General features: G+C 45.9%; 1 protein-coding gene and 1 long non-coding RNA gene across 4 annotated transcripts in view; one reads left to right on the plus strand and one right to left on the minus strand.

Moving 5' to 3' along the window:
* The window catches only part of KIF26B (kinesin family member 26B), a 477,608-nt gene that overhangs the window by 217,899 nt on the left and 241,463 nt on the right, over positions 1–18,246 (minus strand). The window lies entirely within an intron of this gene.
* The window catches only part of LOC123382831, a 28,872-nt gene that overhangs the window by 1,028 nt on the left and 9,598 nt on the right, over positions 1–18,246 (plus strand). The window contains exons 1-2 of one of the 2 annotated variants that reach the window (XR_006591864.1): positions 1,372–2,217; positions 3,390–3,516. This is a non-coding gene — a long non-coding RNA (uncharacterized LOC123382831). Of the gene's footprint in view, positions 1–1,371; positions 2,218–3,389; positions 3,517–18,246 lie in introns of those variants that run through there. The other variant, XR_006591863.1, reaches the window with a different exon arrangement.

The following is an 18,246-nucleotide window of genomic DNA, read 5'->3' on the forward strand; positions in this document are numbered from 1 at the left end:
CCTGCTGCTGATTTCCTACAATTAATGTGTGCTCCTCTCATCTTGGCGACGCAGGAGTTGGAGGACAGACCAGAAAGGGAGGGGACGGCGTGATTAAATGTGGGCAGAGGCTGTGCACGTTTCCGGAGGGGGGCGGGGGTGGAGGGAATGATTCTGAAAGCTCTGTGGTAAAGCAGCAATAAAACATCACTAATTGAGGAATGAATCATTTAAAAAATCATTATGGGGAAGCCTTGGGCAACAAACCTCCCAGTACAATACCCCTGAGTTGGAATGAGGAAAACGCCTTCCTCTCTGAGGCGTTTGTACACAGTGCAGTCCCACGTTGCCTACCTCCCGCTTCCTGTAGCAAAGCCACCTCCACTCACAGAACACAGGACGGTCCTGTTTCCACTGGCTCTTCTCCCTTTATTCACAATGCAAACTGTTGGTTCCCAGGGTGGGGAATATGCTGAACTCCCAGGTCTCCTGATAGGCAGATCTGGAGTAATTTCTGCAATCGTGGACAGCCCGGTCCCAGGAAGTCCTCAAGGAACGGACTGTGAACTTCCTGATGGTCCAGCTGCCTTCAGATCAATCAGTGGCTTCACTTCTGGCCCCCTCCTGAGCATTCCAGCCCCCAGCTGCCCTTTCCAGCCAGGAAGAAATAAAACCCACCACAGTATTCCTGTATTTCCAGGGGAGATGCGCGGTATCATGGGAATCTTCAGGCTTTTTTTCGTCTGCCACACACCGCCGCGTGAACCCTGACTCCACCATTTCTCGGCTGTGAGATCTGGCCACTTGCTCAACCTCTCTGAGCCTCAATCATCACTTCCATAAAATGGGACTAATAATCCCCACCCTCATGGGACAAATGGGAGGACTGGGGTAATGTGTGTGATGGGTGAAGCACAAGGAATAAATAGGAAGAGAAGTTGCTCTTCCTGACCTATAAAATGTAGTGTCCTTCTGGGAGGGGCACCCCTGGGAGAGCAGGGGGAGGGCACTTGCCTGCTACCCATTTGTCCATCCCGTTCCACGGATGTGTATGTGTGTTTTGTACCAAGCGTTGTCTCCCTACCTGGTCGTAAACTTGGGGCAGGAGCCAAAGTGTCTGTGTCCCCCAGAGCCCGCCTGCCTCAGCAGACAGGACTCATTAATCCATTCACATCGATTCCTTCAGAAGAGGCCGCGGGGTAAAGACTGAGGTGCAGCTCGCCACATCAGTCCACCTGGAGTTCAAGTCCAGCCTCCGTGGACTTCCGGCAGCTGCAGTCCCTTTCTGCACCTCAGCTCCTACCTCTGGATACTGGTGAGTACAACAGAAGGTGGAACCTGTCAAGTGCTTATTGGAACAGAGACTGACCCTTGGAAGCCCCCCCCCCGGAAATGGTGGCCGTTATTGCCCATACACCGTGGGTACCGGTGAACACGCCATAAAGACAGTACTGAAGGAGTCCATCGCGGTGATCTCCCCGTCCTCCTCCGCTGCAAAGTGAGAGTCTATTTTAGGCTTTGAGTTGCTGGCTGAAATACTCAATAACATAGAACACGTTTGTTTGTATGTTTCAAGAGATTCCCATAAAACCAGACTTGAAAGCATTCTGGAGGTTAATTTTCAGAAAATATCATCTAGGAAAAGCAACCGTGCCTGCGTCACAGCCTGTTTTCGGTGGGTCTTGAAGCCACGGCGTTGGATCCGATTGGGAGACAACTCACTCCGCTCTCAATGGTAATCCTGAGGATTCAGGTAGATCAGTGGAGTTCTGCAAAATTCTTCCACCATTACCAGTCCAAATCTCCCGTCTTCAGGAAACCTAAAATTAAATTCCCAAAGCAATGGTGAAATGACACGAACACCTGCGTCCCATCGCCATTAGAAGTCGTCGCCCTTGCCTGGAGAGAGCCACCGCTGAGCGCAATCATCCTTGTGGCCAACAGGAGGCGCTAGTCTGCATTTTGGGCAGCTGTCGGTAATGGAGCAAAAGACGGGTGTTAATTTCTTTCCTCCTCCGTGTGTTTCTCTCAACAAACCAGTACTGACCGCTGCCACCGGGCGTTCTGGCTCCTGCTGTGGGCTTGCCCGACACATTATCAGTGGGTCTGATTGGTTGTAAGACTGGGCAAACGAGGCTGACTTCATGGGAAAGCTACACCAGAGTCCAGATTTTAGGGCATCACCCCTAAGCAATCCAGGCTTCAACTTGGGTCCCCAAAGGATGTTTGAGAATCGAGGTGAGAGTCCTTCCTCCTGGATGTCTCCTTAGTCGTGGCCAGGAAGGCAGCCAGTAGACTCTTCGTGTCCCTGGCAGATGGACAGGCTCTTGGTTTCCATTCAGATTCTCCCGTAAGAATGAAAGGCACCACCGGGCGCCTGGGTGGCTCAGTCGGTGAAGCGTCTGACTTCAGCTCAGGTCACAATCTCACGGTTTGTGGGTTCGAGCCCTGCGTCGGGCTCTGCGCTGACAGCTCAGAGCCTGGAGCCTGCCTCAGATTCTGTGTGTCCCTCTCTCTCTCTCTCTGCCCCTCCTGGCTCCCCCCCTCTCTCTCTCAAAAATAAATAAACATTAAAAAAAATTTTTTTAATAATAAAAGGCACCACATGCCAGAACCACAGAGTGGGCTCCTGTCTGCCTCTCCAGGTAGGGTGAGGGTTCCTGTCCCCACTTGCCCCTATGTCCATACTCACTGGGATATTTGATTGGGTAACCCTTTGTTTTGCAAGGGTTGCACGTCTGCCTTGTCAGAAGTTGGGGCTGGCTTCTATCTTCTTTGTCTTTGCATCTCCTGTTCTGAGGGAAGAAGTCTTCAAGAAAAGTCTGTTGAATGGATTTCGGCCATGATGGCCAAGATAACTCTAGACAGGTGGCATCATTGGGGAGCTGTGTCTAAGCTCCCATACAGACGCCACGGCTCCGTGCCCCCTGCGGCTGGAGGAAAAACAGCCTGGCACTTGTCCACACTGTCTGCATTTCTTTTACAAAACATACACCTTTTTCTTGCCACTTTGCGTTACCAAACGACTTTTCAAGAACCTTTCCGCGCTGGTATTCCCTGATGTCTTTTTTCCTGCGTACTCTGAAGGGTGGCCAGACTTTCTACAAAGAGCCAAGTGAGAAGTATTTTAAGCGGTACAGTCTCCGTCCAGCTCCTGAACTCCGGTGAGCTGTGGTGCAAACTCAGCCACAGGCAATCCCTACACATTTGGGGGTAGCTGAGTTACAATGAAACTTTATTCTCAAAAACAGGTGGCTTCGGGCTGGATTTGGCCCTTGGGCCAATACTTTGCTAACTCCTGATCTACGAGAAAAATGATCCAGAGAGGACATGATAAACTAATTCTGCTGTAAGAAAACTTTGGAGATAATTAATCTAGGGCATTTCTTGACTTCCTCTTTCATCTATAGGTCACAGGCAGACAAAATGAGGGGGATGGAGACAGACTTTGAATCACAGATCCATCTTTCGGAGATTTTCCTCCTTTTATGCGCCGCGGGAGAGAACAGGAACCCAGCCCCAGAACTGCAGTATCGGGTTTGTATGCCGCACTGATTCTTTCTGTTTCTGCCGCCTTTCTTTAGAACTTGGGTTTTTTTTTTCCAGTTCAGGTGACCCCAAATTATCCACTCGTTCTTTTATTGACTCAGTCAGTCCTAAGGTCCTTTATGGCAAGGTCCCATGGCTTACCATCCTCGGAGTGACCGGCGGTGCCCCGCGTACAGGAGATGCGCTAAGTATGCAGGGGGATGAGCGTCCTTGTTGTCTTAAGGAACGTAGAGGTGTTTGGTTTTGTTGACTCTCTCGGGACATTCCAAAGTAGATAAGGCTGCACATGGGTAAGACAACACACACCTGGAACTTGGGTCTGAAGTCAGGCTAGAAAGACGCAAGAAATAGCTGGGTGGGGGTGGAAGAGGGGTTAGGAACCCGACCTGAAACGGATAAAACCGAAAAGAGGGGAGATAAGTGGACAGCTGAACTTAGCCAGAAACATAAATGATTAGTCCGCGGTGTGGTTTTTGTGTTTTTCCGGCATGCGGGATGGAAGTAATTGGCTGTTTGCAAACAAAATGCAGAAAGAGAAAAATGCTCGCGCTAAAGCTATAATTAGTTTGTCAGTGCTGCGTGCCTACGGTGAGTGTACAAAGAGAAATGCATTGCTACGGAAGTGGCTTCCGCCTCCCCCTCCGCCTTCTCTTTCCCACGTGGCCCTAACTAACAAGAGGCAATTGGAAGTAAGGCCTCCGTCAGCCATTGGCAGCCTGCCTCCCCACGTGGTCCCATCGACCGGGCTGTGAGGCCCCAAGTCATTTCCTCACCCACAGTTCCAAATCCTGACGGCAGGAACGATCCTAGGAAGATCACAGGGTAGGGAGTTCATTTCTCTGCCCTCATTTGCGGGCCAAGGACACTACCATCCCTCCTAACTGGGCTCACGTCATATTTGATGAAATGTTCAAACATGACCGTGCCGGTAGTGTTTTCTCTGAAAATTGCAGCAATTACTCATGAGTAAATGAGGGCCCTGGGGCGAGGAATCCGGTCAAGAGACCGAGGACCGTGTTACCAACAGATGCAACGAATCAATCCTGAAAGGCTGGTGCTCAGAAGGAGGATTAAAGCGCTGCAATTAAAATTCACACGTGCAAGATCAGATCCATTCCCTCTCCTCTAAGAAATTTACTTGACCTTTCCAGTGCAAGCTGTCTACCCTAAAAGAAACTAGAAGCGTGTGAAGATATAGCCATATGTCTTTATGAATGCACAGGTGGAGAGAGAGAGAGAGAGAGAAACTGGAAACAATGTGGCTGGCACACTACCTCCAGAGCCTGGGATTCCGCCTCAGATCAGCCCCTGATCCCTGATCAGTAGACCTTGGGTGAATTGAATTCAGCGACCATCTGGTTCTTCTTCCTAAGCTACAAATAGTAACCCTCTAGTAAGGCAGCTTCCTTCTGCAGGGGATTCCTGGTGGGTACGTAGCTGGGGTCTTGGTGGGGCTGGTGTCTCTCTGGGACTCGGAGCATAGCCTAGCATCAGGAGATAGGGCTTAGGAACTACACTGCTTGGGTCTGGATGCCTCTGTCGCTGGCTGTAGACTGTAGGCATGATCTGCAAGGTCTCTGCAACCTCAGTTTCCTCATTTCCAAAGGAACAGGTGAGGATTAGATGTGCTGAATCGTGCAAAAACCCTCAGACCAGTTCCTGGCCCAAGGTAAGCACTCAACACTGACATTGCTGGCGTTGCTGATGGAAATGGCCAAGGGGGACACTCCAGTAGTTACAGGACACCCTTACAAACTCGTACAATAACTTGGCACTTTCTAGGAAAGGGGCAGATGCACATACCTGTGACTTAGCAATGCCACTGCCGGCCTAGAGAAATTCACATCTGTGAACGAGGGGACGCCGTCAACAATGTTTATTGCAGCACCGTTTGCAACAGCAAAATATCGGAACAACCACCGAACGGGACAGTGGATAAATAAGTGTTGCAGTTTCCACACGATAGAATACCACCGACATGGATCAGTACCAAAAGCATAATATTGAATGAGGAAGGAAGTGTTGCAATAGGAAACTTAGGGTGTGATGCCACTTATAAAAGGTTTAAAAATGTGAATCCATACTCCATATTGCTTACAGACATACACCCGTGTCATAGTAACAGGCACTCAAATAAAAACTGCCATATTCAGAATAATAGTTACCTCTGGAGGGGTGGGGGTGGGGGGTGAGATGGAACGCAGGAGGGCTCAACTATTCTGGGATGATTCATTTCTTAAAAATCATCATCATCATCATCATCATCATCATCATCATCATCAGGCTGGGGCACCTGGGTGGCTGAGTCGGTTAAGCATCCGACTTTGGCTCAGGTCATGACCTCACAGTTCATGAGTTCGAGCCTGTGTTGGGCTCTCTGCTGTCAGTGTAGAGCCCACTTCAGATCCTCTATTCACCTCTCTCTCTCTCTCTCTCTCTCTCTCTCTCTCTCTCTCTCAAATGAAAAAAAAAAACATTTAAAAAAATACTTCAAAAAAATAATCAGGAAAAAAACATGACAAAGCATTAAGTTTTAATCACGTGTTTCTCATCTTTCTTATTTTGCATGCATAAAATATTGTTTCGTTTGAAAAGAACTCTGAGCTGTGTTTTTGTTTTGATTTGTAATATTCTCCCCCTCTGATACTCTGTTAGCATAAGGTCCCATATGTGATTTTGGTTTATGTTTTCCCTTTCATCTTCTTTTCCTGGGACAATTCATGATGAAAGGCTTCCCTTACTGTAACTCCTAATGGACTAAAAACTCTCAGCTTCACAGGAAGCCTAGGTGGCTCAGTTGGCTGAGCGTCTGACGTTGGCTCAGGTCGTGATCTCGCGGTTCACGAGTTCGAGCCCCACGTCGGGCTGGCTCCTGTCAGTTCAGAGCCCGCTTCGGATCCTCTGTCCCCTCTCACTGCCCCTCCCCTGTTTGCGCTCTCCCAAAAATAAATATAGAAAACAAAACAAAAACAACCCTCTCAGCTTCAGTAACCAACACTGTATATTGATGGCATGTTTGGGTGATGAATGATTCTGTCATAAAGAAGCATTTATGTAGCCCCCTCTATGCACAGCTCTGTTCCAGGCACTAGGGTGGGAAATGATAACAGGGTTCCAATTATAAAAGGAGACAGATTGATTATTGTAGCATCATAAAAATTTAAAGTATTTTGATAGCTCAGTTCATACATTACAATGACGGAATTTTAGACTTCCTGGAAAAATCACTAAGAAAAACCCAAATAACCCTAATGGAAGGGTGAGTGAAAAATGGAAAAATTTTCATAAAGTAATTTAAATGACTGATGAAGACATGAAAAACAGTCAAGCTGGTGAGCAATAAAAATGAATAAAGTTTAAAAAGAGGCATCATTTTAAACTGTCAAATTGGCAAAGGTAATACTCAGTGTGGGCACAGGCTCAGGACGTTGGGCACTCACAGAGAGCTGGTGGGGAATCTGGCATTACGTAGCAGGAATCTTAAAAATAGCGATACACTTTGACCCCATGATTCTCCTGCTAGGATCACAGACTGAGCAAATACCCAAAATACACACACCAGTTTATGTGCAAAGATACTCACCGCAGCACCACTTATCATAGGAAAACACCTAAATATAGGACAACAGGCTATTCATGAAATATTATCCATGCAACATAATAATCTGAAGACTTCATATATTTATTTTTCAAATTATATTAAATAACATGGAATCCAATTCTGTAAAGTAACTATACACATTGGGGAAAGACTGGAAAGAGACACTAAAAAGCCATGAGTGGTTATCTCTGACCCCTGAGATCATGAATATCTTCTTTCTTTACACCCTTATATATTTTTCTTTTTTTTTTAATGTTTATTTATCTTTGACAGAGAGACAGAAAGAAAGGGACAGATCGTGAGCAGGGGAGGGGCAGAGAGAGAGGGAGACACAGAATCCGAAGCAGGTTCCAGGCTCTGAGCTGTCAGCACAGAGACGCGGGGCTCCAACCCACGAACCGTTGAGATCATGACCTGAGCCACCCAGGCGCCCCTATACCCTTATATATTTTCAATGGGCCTATCTTATAATTAGAACAAAACATACATTTCCAGATAATTACAGAAACCAAGATCCAGGAAAGACCCCTTCATTTCTATAGATGGAGAGGGGTTACATGAAGGTCGCACCACTACTGAGTGGCTTTTTCCCCTTCCTGGCCTGGAACCATATTTGAAGAAAGACCCCAAGAAGAGCAGAAGGTCTTTGCTGGACCCCAGCAGTCCTGACAGAAGAGGGCTGCCGGGCCGCGTAACCGGGTGCTCGGGGCAATGGTCACGCTCTCACTTCTGGAATACTCATCCCTTGCATCCAGCAGGGCTCACTGCAATGAGTGGGAGACAAAGGTGGCTACAGAAAGGCCGTATTTACCTTGGCATCGCTGCCTTACGTGTCTGCTTCTAACGTCAGGTGCAAGTGTAAAATAGAAAGTGGCACAGCATGGTTTCTGGAAAGTGATAAGATGTGCAGGGATTCGGAAATACTTAAGCAAGACATCAGACGCCACCGCAGACGTGGTGCTGAGCCGGCCTCGTGTGGACGTCCAAGCGACAGACCCGCGAGCAGGGAGCGCGGGGCTCCTGAACAGTTGCTGGGTGAGAGAGCGTTTAACTTTCAGTGGCGGGAAGGGACCATACACACGGCGCCCGGCGCTTGTTCCGCCTTGAACTCAAATGTCCCTCCCGAATAAGTCTGTGACAGTCTAAAGGGGTGACTCGAGTTTTACAGAGTGGCTACGAGATATCTAGGCATTTATCCGCGTCGGCAAACAAAGCCCAGCTTGGGAGTGCTTTTCCCTTAAAGAGAGTTCCCACAATCCTTACAATAGAAAGGAGAGAAAAAAGGAAAAAGAAAGAAAGACTTGCAGGGAGGGGGCTCCCTTCTCCTCGGCTGCCGGTGGCTCTGGGAGAGAGAACTGGGGCAGTTTCTAGGACAGATCAGATCTTTTCCATTGAGCCTCCTCAATGGTTTTCTCAATGTGTGCCTGAAGCAGGAGCCTGCTGACAAAGTGCATCGGAGGGGGCCTCCCAATGGAAGGTATCAAAGGAAAATGCGAAGTTTTGTTCGGCCAGGGCTTTCCTGCCCTGTTACTGATGCCTCTGAGTACCCCAGAAGGGAGACAAAGGGAAGAAAGCACGCTGGACCAAAATGTGCTTTGTACATCCACCCCCCCCCCCCCTTTCCACTCGCGTAACGAGACGTGCCGCCTGAATGCGCTGGGGAGGGGCTGGTAAGGCCAGGACCGAGCCATATTTTATTTCCACCCCTCGTCAGATCGACCGCCCTAGATGCTCAAAGGCGCAGACGCAAGAACTCCTTAGGAGAAAAGTAACGAGGCAGGCTTGAATGTTGCTGACCTGCTTGAATGAAGCCAGGGGAATTAGTGAGTGGCCATAAGGTGATGGCAAGCAGTACAAAAGAGGGAACGAAAGAGACTCTACTGTGAAACAGCTTCTTTCTCCACTCACAAAACTTCTAGGAGCTCAAAAGGGAGGCCCAGGATCCTGTGAGAACCAAAACTTCAAACTTCTCTACTTGAGTAAGTTCAGTCTTTCCGCTTCCACTGACGGGCCTTCCTTAGCACACGTCCTGCATATGGGTGTGAGATACAGCCCCTAACGGGGTACCATTTTCAGCCCCCAGCCTACCAGCCTGCCCCTCCCAAGCCTCTGGTTGGCCCTGCGGCCTGAGCCATACTTGTACAACGATAAGAACATTCACGGTTAAGTTTTACTTACGCAAATTTCGGAAAGACATTACCTCCACACTGAAGTACACCAAGGCTATTACTCTGTCAGTACACAGAAGTAAAGCGATCAACATTTGTAATTTAATGAGCATAATTACGTCAACTTCTCCCAAAGTCCTTGGGCCTTAGTTTCATCCTTTGGAAGTCGAGGACTTGTTAGGATCTCAAGTTTGCCCTTATAGTTTGCGATTCTGATATCAGGCAAGGTAGAATCCGGGTGAAAAAGCATTAAGCAAGACAGAAGACATTGTAAATAGTAAAAGCCACAACTCACAGCAAAAATGCGACACTTACGAATATTTTTGCACGAAACGCACAGCACTGACTTTCAAAAATTAAAACTACCTGAGCTGCGAGGGGGAAATCAATAGAAACACACTAGTAATAAGAGCCCCTTCCCCAAACCCAGGACTAGGGTAAAGCACGAGATGCACTTTCCTCAGACGCACAGTTTAAGGGGTGCCAAAAACTTAGGGACCAAAATGAGTATTTCATGCAATATTTTTAAAAATAAAAATGAATGCTGGGTGCCTGAGTGGCTCAGTCGGTTAAGCATCTGACTTCAGCTCAGGTCATGATCTCATGGTTTGTGGGTTTGAGCCCCGCGTTGGGCTGTCTGCTTTCAATGCAGAGCCCACTTCTGATCTTCTGTCTCCCTCTCCCTCTCTCTCTCTCTCTCTCTCTCTCTCTCTCTCTCTCTCCCTCTCTCCTCTCTCTCTCCCCTCCTCCTCCCATGCATGCTTTCTTTCAAAAATAAATTTTAAAAAATAATAAAATAAAATAAAAATTCACGCAAACAATCCAAGATGAAGAAAACTGGAAATTTTCAAATTAAAACAGGGTCAGTACTGCTGATCTTTTTTCGTCTCAGGCTCTGATACAGCTCAGTATGGGACGGTCCGGGCTTTATCCTGCCACTCTCAGTCCAAGACAACTGAAGAAGACAAAAAGGAAGTGAAGCTCTACAAGACCTAAACAACATGATCAGTAAGACAGACCTTCTGCTGTGTTTGGAGAACCAGATAGCCACACGCTAAGGAATGTATTTGCACCCCTACCTCACACCATAGACACAAATGAACTCAAAATGAATAAATAACCTAAAGATAAGAACTAAAACCATACCACTCTTAGGAGAAATCAGAAGGGTAAATCCTCAGGGCCTAGGATTTGGAGGTGAATTCTTAGATATGACACTAAAAGTGCATGCAACAAAAGAAAAAATAGATAAACTGCACTTCACCAAAATTAAAATCTTTTGCATCATAGGACATGATCGGAAAAGGGAAAAGACGATGCACACGATGGAAGGAAATATTTGGAAAACCTCTATCTGACAACATCCAACTGATGCAAAGAATTCCTACAATTCAACAACCAAAAGACAATTTAAAAATGAGCAAAGGATTTGAACCGACATTTCTCCAAAGAAGATACACAAATGGTCAATAAGCACATAAAGAGATGCTCAACATCATTCACCATCAAGAATATGCAAATCGAAACCGCAATGAGACCTCATGGCACACCCAAGAGGCTATCTTTTGAAAAACAAACAACTGGGCGCCTGAGGGGCTCAGTCAGTTACGTGTCCAACCTTGGTTTTGGCTCAGGTCACCATCTCATGGTTTTGTGAGTTCGAGCCCCACATTGGGCTCTGTGCTAACAGTACAGAGCCTGCTTGGGATTCTCTGTCTCCCTCTCTCTCTGTCCCTTCCCTGACTCATGCTGTCTCTGCCTTCCTCAAAATAAGTAAATAAGTAAATAAACTTAAAAAACCACACAACTAAACAAACAAAAATGGAAATAACAAGTGTGGGTGAGATGTGGAGTAATGGGAACCCTCATCCTTTGCTGGTGGGAGTTTCAAATGATGCAGCCACTGCAGAAAACAGGTGGCCAGTTCAAAAAGCTAAACACAGAATCACTATATGACCCGGCAATTCTGCTCCTGGGCCTATATCCAAAAGAACTGAATATAGGGACTTGTACACCAATGTTCACCACAGCATTACTTATTGCAAGGGTTAAATTGTAGTGTAGGGCTAAGGCGTAGCTTGAGAGATAACAGCTTTGTGTTGACACTGTAGCTTGAAAAGTAACAGCTTTGTTCTAACACTGAAGGTTAAGAGATAACAGCCTTGCTTTACTCTTGTAAATTACGCCTCATACTCTTGTAAATTAGGCTTCACCAATTAAGGAAACAAAAGCTCAAAGAAAAGAGCATCAGAGGCAAGGTCAAGGAGATCCACTGGTTGCAACTTGGCAGCAGAAAGTCTAAAATAATCACCTCATCCGGCCACTGTTTCTAACTCATCTGGGAACTGTTTCTCTGTTCTGTTCCCAGGTGATGATAAAACGATGTGATCGGCTATAAAAAAACTCTGTACCCCGGCTGTTCGAGGCCGCACTCTGATCAAGAGTGTTGGTCCCGATCGGTCGGCCTTGCCTCTCATTGCAATAAACTCTGTTGTGACTGTCCCTGGTGCCGGTAGCATTCTGTTTCAGGAGTCGTGTGGATGCAACATTATAACAGCCGAAAAGTAGAAAGAGCCAAGTGCCCGTGAACAGATGAATGGAAAAACACAATGTGGTATATCCATAGAACAGAGTATTACTCAGCCATGAAAAGGAATGAAATTCTGATACATGCTACAACTTGGATGAACTTGAAAAATTATGAAAGCAAACCCAAAAAGACAAATACTGAATGAGTCCACTTACATAAAATATCTCCAGTAGGCAATTCATGGTGACTTAAAAGTAGAATAGAGGTTACCAGGAGCTGGGGGAGGGGGAAATGGGGAGTTATTGCTTCATGGTTACAGAGTTTCTATTTGAAGCGATGAAAAGGTTTTAGAAACAGAGAGTGGTCACAGTTCCACAAAACTGTGAAAGAATGTAATTAATGGAATTGATTATAGAAATGGTTAACAAGGTCAATTTTATATTACTTTTTTTTTTAACCACAATAACCTTTTAAAAAAAAAAGATCTTCTGGATACACATCATATTTTGAACCCAGACAATAGAGAATACACCTTCTTCTCAAGTGAAATTCATAAATGTTTACTTTGCATTGACTCATAAAAAGAAGCATCAACAAGGTGTCATACAGTAGAAATAATAAAGACATTATCTGATTGCACTATAGTAAAACCAAAAATAAATAATAATAAAAGCAAAAGGTTCTTCCCCCTGGAAATTTAAAATTCCGTATTAAATCATTCTCATTTAAAAGGGGAAATACAAACCAAGATTGCAGAATTTCTTTTCTTTTTTTTTTTTTTTAGGGGCGGGGGGAAGGAAGAGACAGAGGGCGATGGAGAGAGAGAATCCTAAGCAGGCTCCACACCCACGATTGTGACATCATGACCCGAGCAGAAGTCGAGAGTTGGATGCTCAATCAACTGAGCCACCCAGAGGCCCCCCCCCAAACTGCAGAATTTCTAGAACAAAATGTTAATAAAACCATAATCTGTAAAATACAACTAAAACAGCGATCAGGGGGAAATTCATAGCCTAAATATTCATACCAATAAAAGTAAATGCGTTAAATTCCCCGTTCCAAAGCAAAACAAACAAAATGAACCAAAAGAGGCACAAGGAAGGAAATAATAACACTAAAAGTAGAATCAATAAAGTAACAAACAGAAAAACAATAGAAGGAATTAAAAATAAATCACTATGACTTTAAAAAAAAAGGGGGGGCGGGTCCCTGGGTGGCTCAGTTGTTGAGCATTCGACTCTTGGTTTCAGCTCAGGTCATGATCTCACGTTTTCATGAGTTCAAGCCCCCATGTCAGGCTCTGGGCTGGCAGTGCAGAGCCTACGTGGGATTCCCTCTCTCTCTCTCTGGCCCTCCCCCACTTGCGCTCTCTCTCAAAATAAATAAACTTAAAAAAAAATCTTAAATGAAAAAAATAATTTAAAAATTTCAAAAAACAGAAAACTTTTTCCTGTAGTAAATCTCATGGCAACGAACGGGTTGAATCAGTCCCCATGGTGAGGGCATAACGCTAAACAGGCTAAATCTAGCAAGCAATAAATACTTAGAAGTTCACCCTCCAGCTTAAAAACTCATCCAAATTTCACATGGTATTCGATAATATGTCTCTTTGTTTTTTACTGTTAAAAAAAAACTGTCCGCCCACCCCTCAAGTCTTTAAGAAAAACTCATGCCCCAGGGGCTTGTGCCATACACAACAGCTTCTGCGTGGCCTGGCACATGACTTTTCCATCACTGGGGTTCAGGTACCCCAATCTGAAAAGATCCCTTCCGTATTAACCCTCATTCATTCTAAATCCTGCTGCAGATGACACATACCTAAGAGGCAGAGTGTCACTGGTTACTTCATTTTCGCAATGAAAGATTAAGTCGCAATGAAGTGACTTTTTTTTTTTTAACCAAATGTACCAGAATCAGCTAGTCGCAGAGAAGAAAGAGAAGAAAGAAGAAAGAGGCAGAGAAGAAAGCATAATCTGCCATCTACCATTGTTCTCAGCTACTGCGCCCACTGGACAGTGCCCTACATTTTCTTGGAAATATTTTTAGAGGAAAAAATTAGAGGATTCTCCCCATATAATTAGCATGACTCCTTTTTCCCTCTAGCATTGAATCCAAGAGAAGAGGACTCACTTCTCCTTTCAGAACACCCGAAGCATCAGCGAAAATCTTTTCAGAGAAGCATGGTACCAGTCCACCCCTTCCAATCGTTGTGTTCGAATTCGCGCCCCGTCAACAAATGTGGATGGCTAGCAAGGACCTTCAGCCCCATAAACTTGGAGACTGGGAAGGAGCCGGTTCACTGCTTCCTAGCTACACAGGGAAAGCAACTGGGAACCACAAAGTCAACAAGGAAGACTGAAGGGCATGGCAGCCAGAACTACCAACTGGAGAAAGCAGTTGATTCCTGCAAGTGGTTCAGTGCAACGAAAGCAAAAAAAAGTCACTGCGTTCTGCTCGGACATATCCCACCTGCATCCCACAGTACAGCGTTGGCACGGCCCAAGGCAAACCGTATCGATGCTCTGCTCTCCTTGTCAATAAACAGCACATCCGTCATGTGTGGACATAGCTCACGTGTACGTCATGTATGGACATAACTCACATGTATAAGCATGAAAAATGCTCACTTGAGAACATAGATTCCATGGACAGTAAATCCACTTGTGGGGAATCCATTAGCGCAAAGCATTGGCAGTAATTGGGTTAAGATACTGAGGAGACAGGGGCGCCTGGGTGGCGCAGTCGGTTAAGCGTCCGACTTCAGCCAGGTCACGATCTCACGGTCCGTGAGTTCGAGCCCCGCGTCGGGCTCTGGGCTGATGGCTCGGAGCCTGGAGCCTGTTTCCGATTCTGTGTCTCCCTCTCTCTCTGCCCCTCCCCCGTTCATGCTCGGTCTCTCTCTGTCCCAAAAATAAATAAACATTGAAAAAAAAAAAGATACTGAGGAGACTGTAAAAAGCATCTCGCAGTAGGGGCATGTCCTTGGGACACACACTCATTTGAAATCTAAGTTTTTGTCTTTTGTTGGCTACATTTCCCTCCCACAGTGCAGTATCAGGGATACTTTCCGTTTTTATCCATCCAGGGGCTTTCGGGTAACTTGACTATGGAATCCCACAATCCAGTCTAAAATGGGAAAGTCGTTATAATTTGTCTCCCAATTTGTCAGGTGTAAAGACCTCAAGCTACCCAGGTGTTTAGTGGGTGCACTTCCCAGCTCTTAGTGACCTACCCAATTAACAGCACAAAGCCGCAGAGGGGACGATAAAAATGGAGCCCCCGCGACACACTGAAACATAGGAATCAGGTCTGAGAAGGAAGCACAGCCCCTCCTGGTCCAGCTACGATGGAAGTGATCACTAGACATTTCACAAACAAATGCAGTTCAAAGGCAACTTATCCAAAGCCACCTCCAGAAAGAGGTATTGGGGAAACATATTCCTTAGTGGCGTGCCCAGCATGTTCCCTGACTCGGGCTTGCAAGCGCTGTCCCTGATCTTCAGAAACATCTTGGTTTTGTCACCCCCGTCACTTCCACATGACGGCGATCCACGGGGACTCAGCCCTCAATGCAAGCAAGGCCCTCGACATGGATGGCAGCCACAGGCTCGGCCTTTCTGCTATTGTGATGGACTGTCTGTAGCTGTATTCATTTGGGGTTCAAAATCCACACGGCCCTATTCGGAACGCCAACGACAGCGGCATAGGATCGATCCTCAAGTTCAGATGTGCTAATGCCAACAGTCTCCTCATTTCGGGCATGGAGGTTCTTCCCTCCGAGAATGCCATGGCTGTGAATGTTCCGGGTCACTGTAAGGATTCAATAGTCTCTAGGTGCTTCTAGTTCAAAAAGTCACAAGTTAGCCAAAGCGTCGCCGATCCCACTCTCTGGAATCAACGAATGTTCACTATGGTTTTCAGTGAATGGACAGCATAAAGTTATTAACGTTCAAGGTAGCTCTGTGTATGCAAGAGAGGATTCAACACTTCATAGGTTGTGATGTCAATTCTGAATCTCAACAACAGATCTCGAACTACAGACCAAACTGATAAGAACCCTGGGGTATTTTTATAATGCTCCACACCAAGGGAACTTCAGCATCTCCTCCAGGCTTTAGAACATCAGCTATACCTTGAGAAGATATATATTTATTCCTGCTAAGATTAGCCTTTATGAAGAGTCGTGATTTATCCTCTCAGGATTCCCCATATTATCACTCGCTTAGTAGATACTCAAACCAACAGACAAGCTGGAGTGAATGGAATTAAAACCTCAAGCCTCGAACATTACCCAGGAGCTCCTTGGTACTCCCAGGACCAATGGGCTGGAGCCCAGAAGACCAAAGCATCTTGTGAGCTGTCAAATCGAATGAGCAACAGCATAGGGGCAACACAGAGCATACCAGCAATGCACCTGTCCCAGGAATGCCGGCTGGACCCACCCCGTGCCCTGTGAGGCGAAGAGGTGAAGCTCAAACAGGACCCACGGTTGCAACCGTAGGGCAGATTACGTTCAGTCAGTTCGATTACTCTTTAGATTCCTTTTAATTAAGCTCTGGAACCTCCGGACTTATCAAAAAGGAGGTGACCCTGGGGAGTAAAACCCAATTGGGAGTCAGTAGGTTAAGACCCCATGCTTTCCTGAGCCTGCCAAAGGCCTAGTTACCTGCATGGCCGTGCTGTTTCCAAGGTAGATGTCTGGGACCTAATCCAAGCTTCTTATACTTTTTATTCCCAGCTACCTCTACGAAATTTAGCCAAATTCCCTCTATAGAAGCAACCAGACCCAGTGTGTACCCTAATGTCTTTATCTGAGAAAAAGGAATGTGATGGGGAGCGGTGCCCGGGTGGCTCGGTTGGTTAAGCATCTGACTCTTGATTTCGGCTCAGGTCCTGATCTCGCGGTCGTGAGATCGAGCCCCACATCGGGCTCTGTACTGAGCGTGAAGCCTGCATGGGATTCTCTCTCCCCCTACCTCCCTCTCTCAAAATAAATAAATAAACATTTAAAAAACAAAAGGAATGTGATGAGGGTAAATGAGACAGTAATAGGCCACGTTGCTCAAAGTAGCATAGTCTTCAAACTCATGTCAAGAGTAAATTTTGCAAAGCAATAAGGGAGGAGGCCTAATAGAACAGCAATGCTGGGGGCCCAGGGACTGCAGGCACGGGCTCTGGGAGGTGAGCAGCGGTGGCAGCAGCCGAGGCCACCAGGCTGGGAAGTCAGGTGTCCTCACCTGGCCTCTGGCGGGAGCTTGGTGGTCACCAGAGAGAATGTGAGGGATACTCTAGGACCAGCGGGGCTGGGCTTTCTGAGTCTTCTAAAGGGGCCTCTCATTAGCAACTAGATCCATGAACTTGTATACTTTTTATTGTGGAAAATTTCAAATATATATGAAAATGGACAAAAGTCTATAGTTAATAGTTTATGTACTTATTACCCAACAAGATCGATTTGTAGCCAACCTATCCAATGTATACCCCAACTTCTCTCTTCTTCTATGTTATTGTGAAGAAAATGCCATAATTGTAGCATTTCATCTGTAAATATTTCAGTAGATATCTCTAACGAATAAACACACACACAAAACATAATTCCATGATCGTCATTAAGATATTTTAATTCATTGCCTTTTTTTTTTTTTGGAAAAAAAATTTTTAATGTTTATTTATTTTTGAAAGAGAGAGAGACAGAGCATGAGCAGGGGAGGGGCAGAGAGAGAAGAGAGAGAGACACAGAATCCGAAGCAGGCTCTGGGCCCCGAGCTGTCAGCACAGAGCCCGACCCAGGGGCTCGAACTCATGAACCGCAAAATCATGACCTGAGCTGAAATTGGACGCTTAACTGACTGAACCACCCAGGAGCCTTTCATTGCCTTTGTTTGTTTGTTTGTTGTTTTTGTTTATAATAAATAATCATTTTTAATATAATTTATTGTCAGATTGGCTTACATACAATACCCAGTGCTCATCCCAACGAGTGCCCTCCTTAATGCCCATCACCCACTTTCCCCTCTCCCCCACTCCCATCAACCCTCAGTTTGTTCTGTGTATTTAAGACTCTCTTGCAGTTTGCCTCCCTCCCTCTCTGTTTGTAACTATTTTTTCCCCTTCCCTCCCCCCATGGTCTTCTGTTAAGTTTCTCAAGATCCACATATGAGTGAAAACATATATCTGTCCTTCTCTGATTGACTTATTTCACTCAGCATAATACCTTCCAGTTCCATCCACGTTGCTGCAAATGGCATTTCATTCTTTCTCATTGCCAAGTAGTATTCCATTGTATATATAAACCACAACTTCTTTATCCATTCGTCAGTTGATGGACATTTGGGCTCTGTCCATACTTTGGCTATTGTTGAAAGTGCCACTATAAACATTGGGGTACAAGTGCCCCTATGCATCAGCACTCCTGTACC

This window comes from Felis catus, chromosome F1, assembly GCF_018350175.1.
Source record: "Felis catus isolate Fca126 chromosome F1, F.catus_Fca126_mat1.0, whole genome shotgun sequence".
Classification (NCBI taxonomy): domain Eukaryota; kingdom Metazoa; phylum Chordata; class Mammalia; order Carnivora; family Felidae; genus Felis; species Felis catus.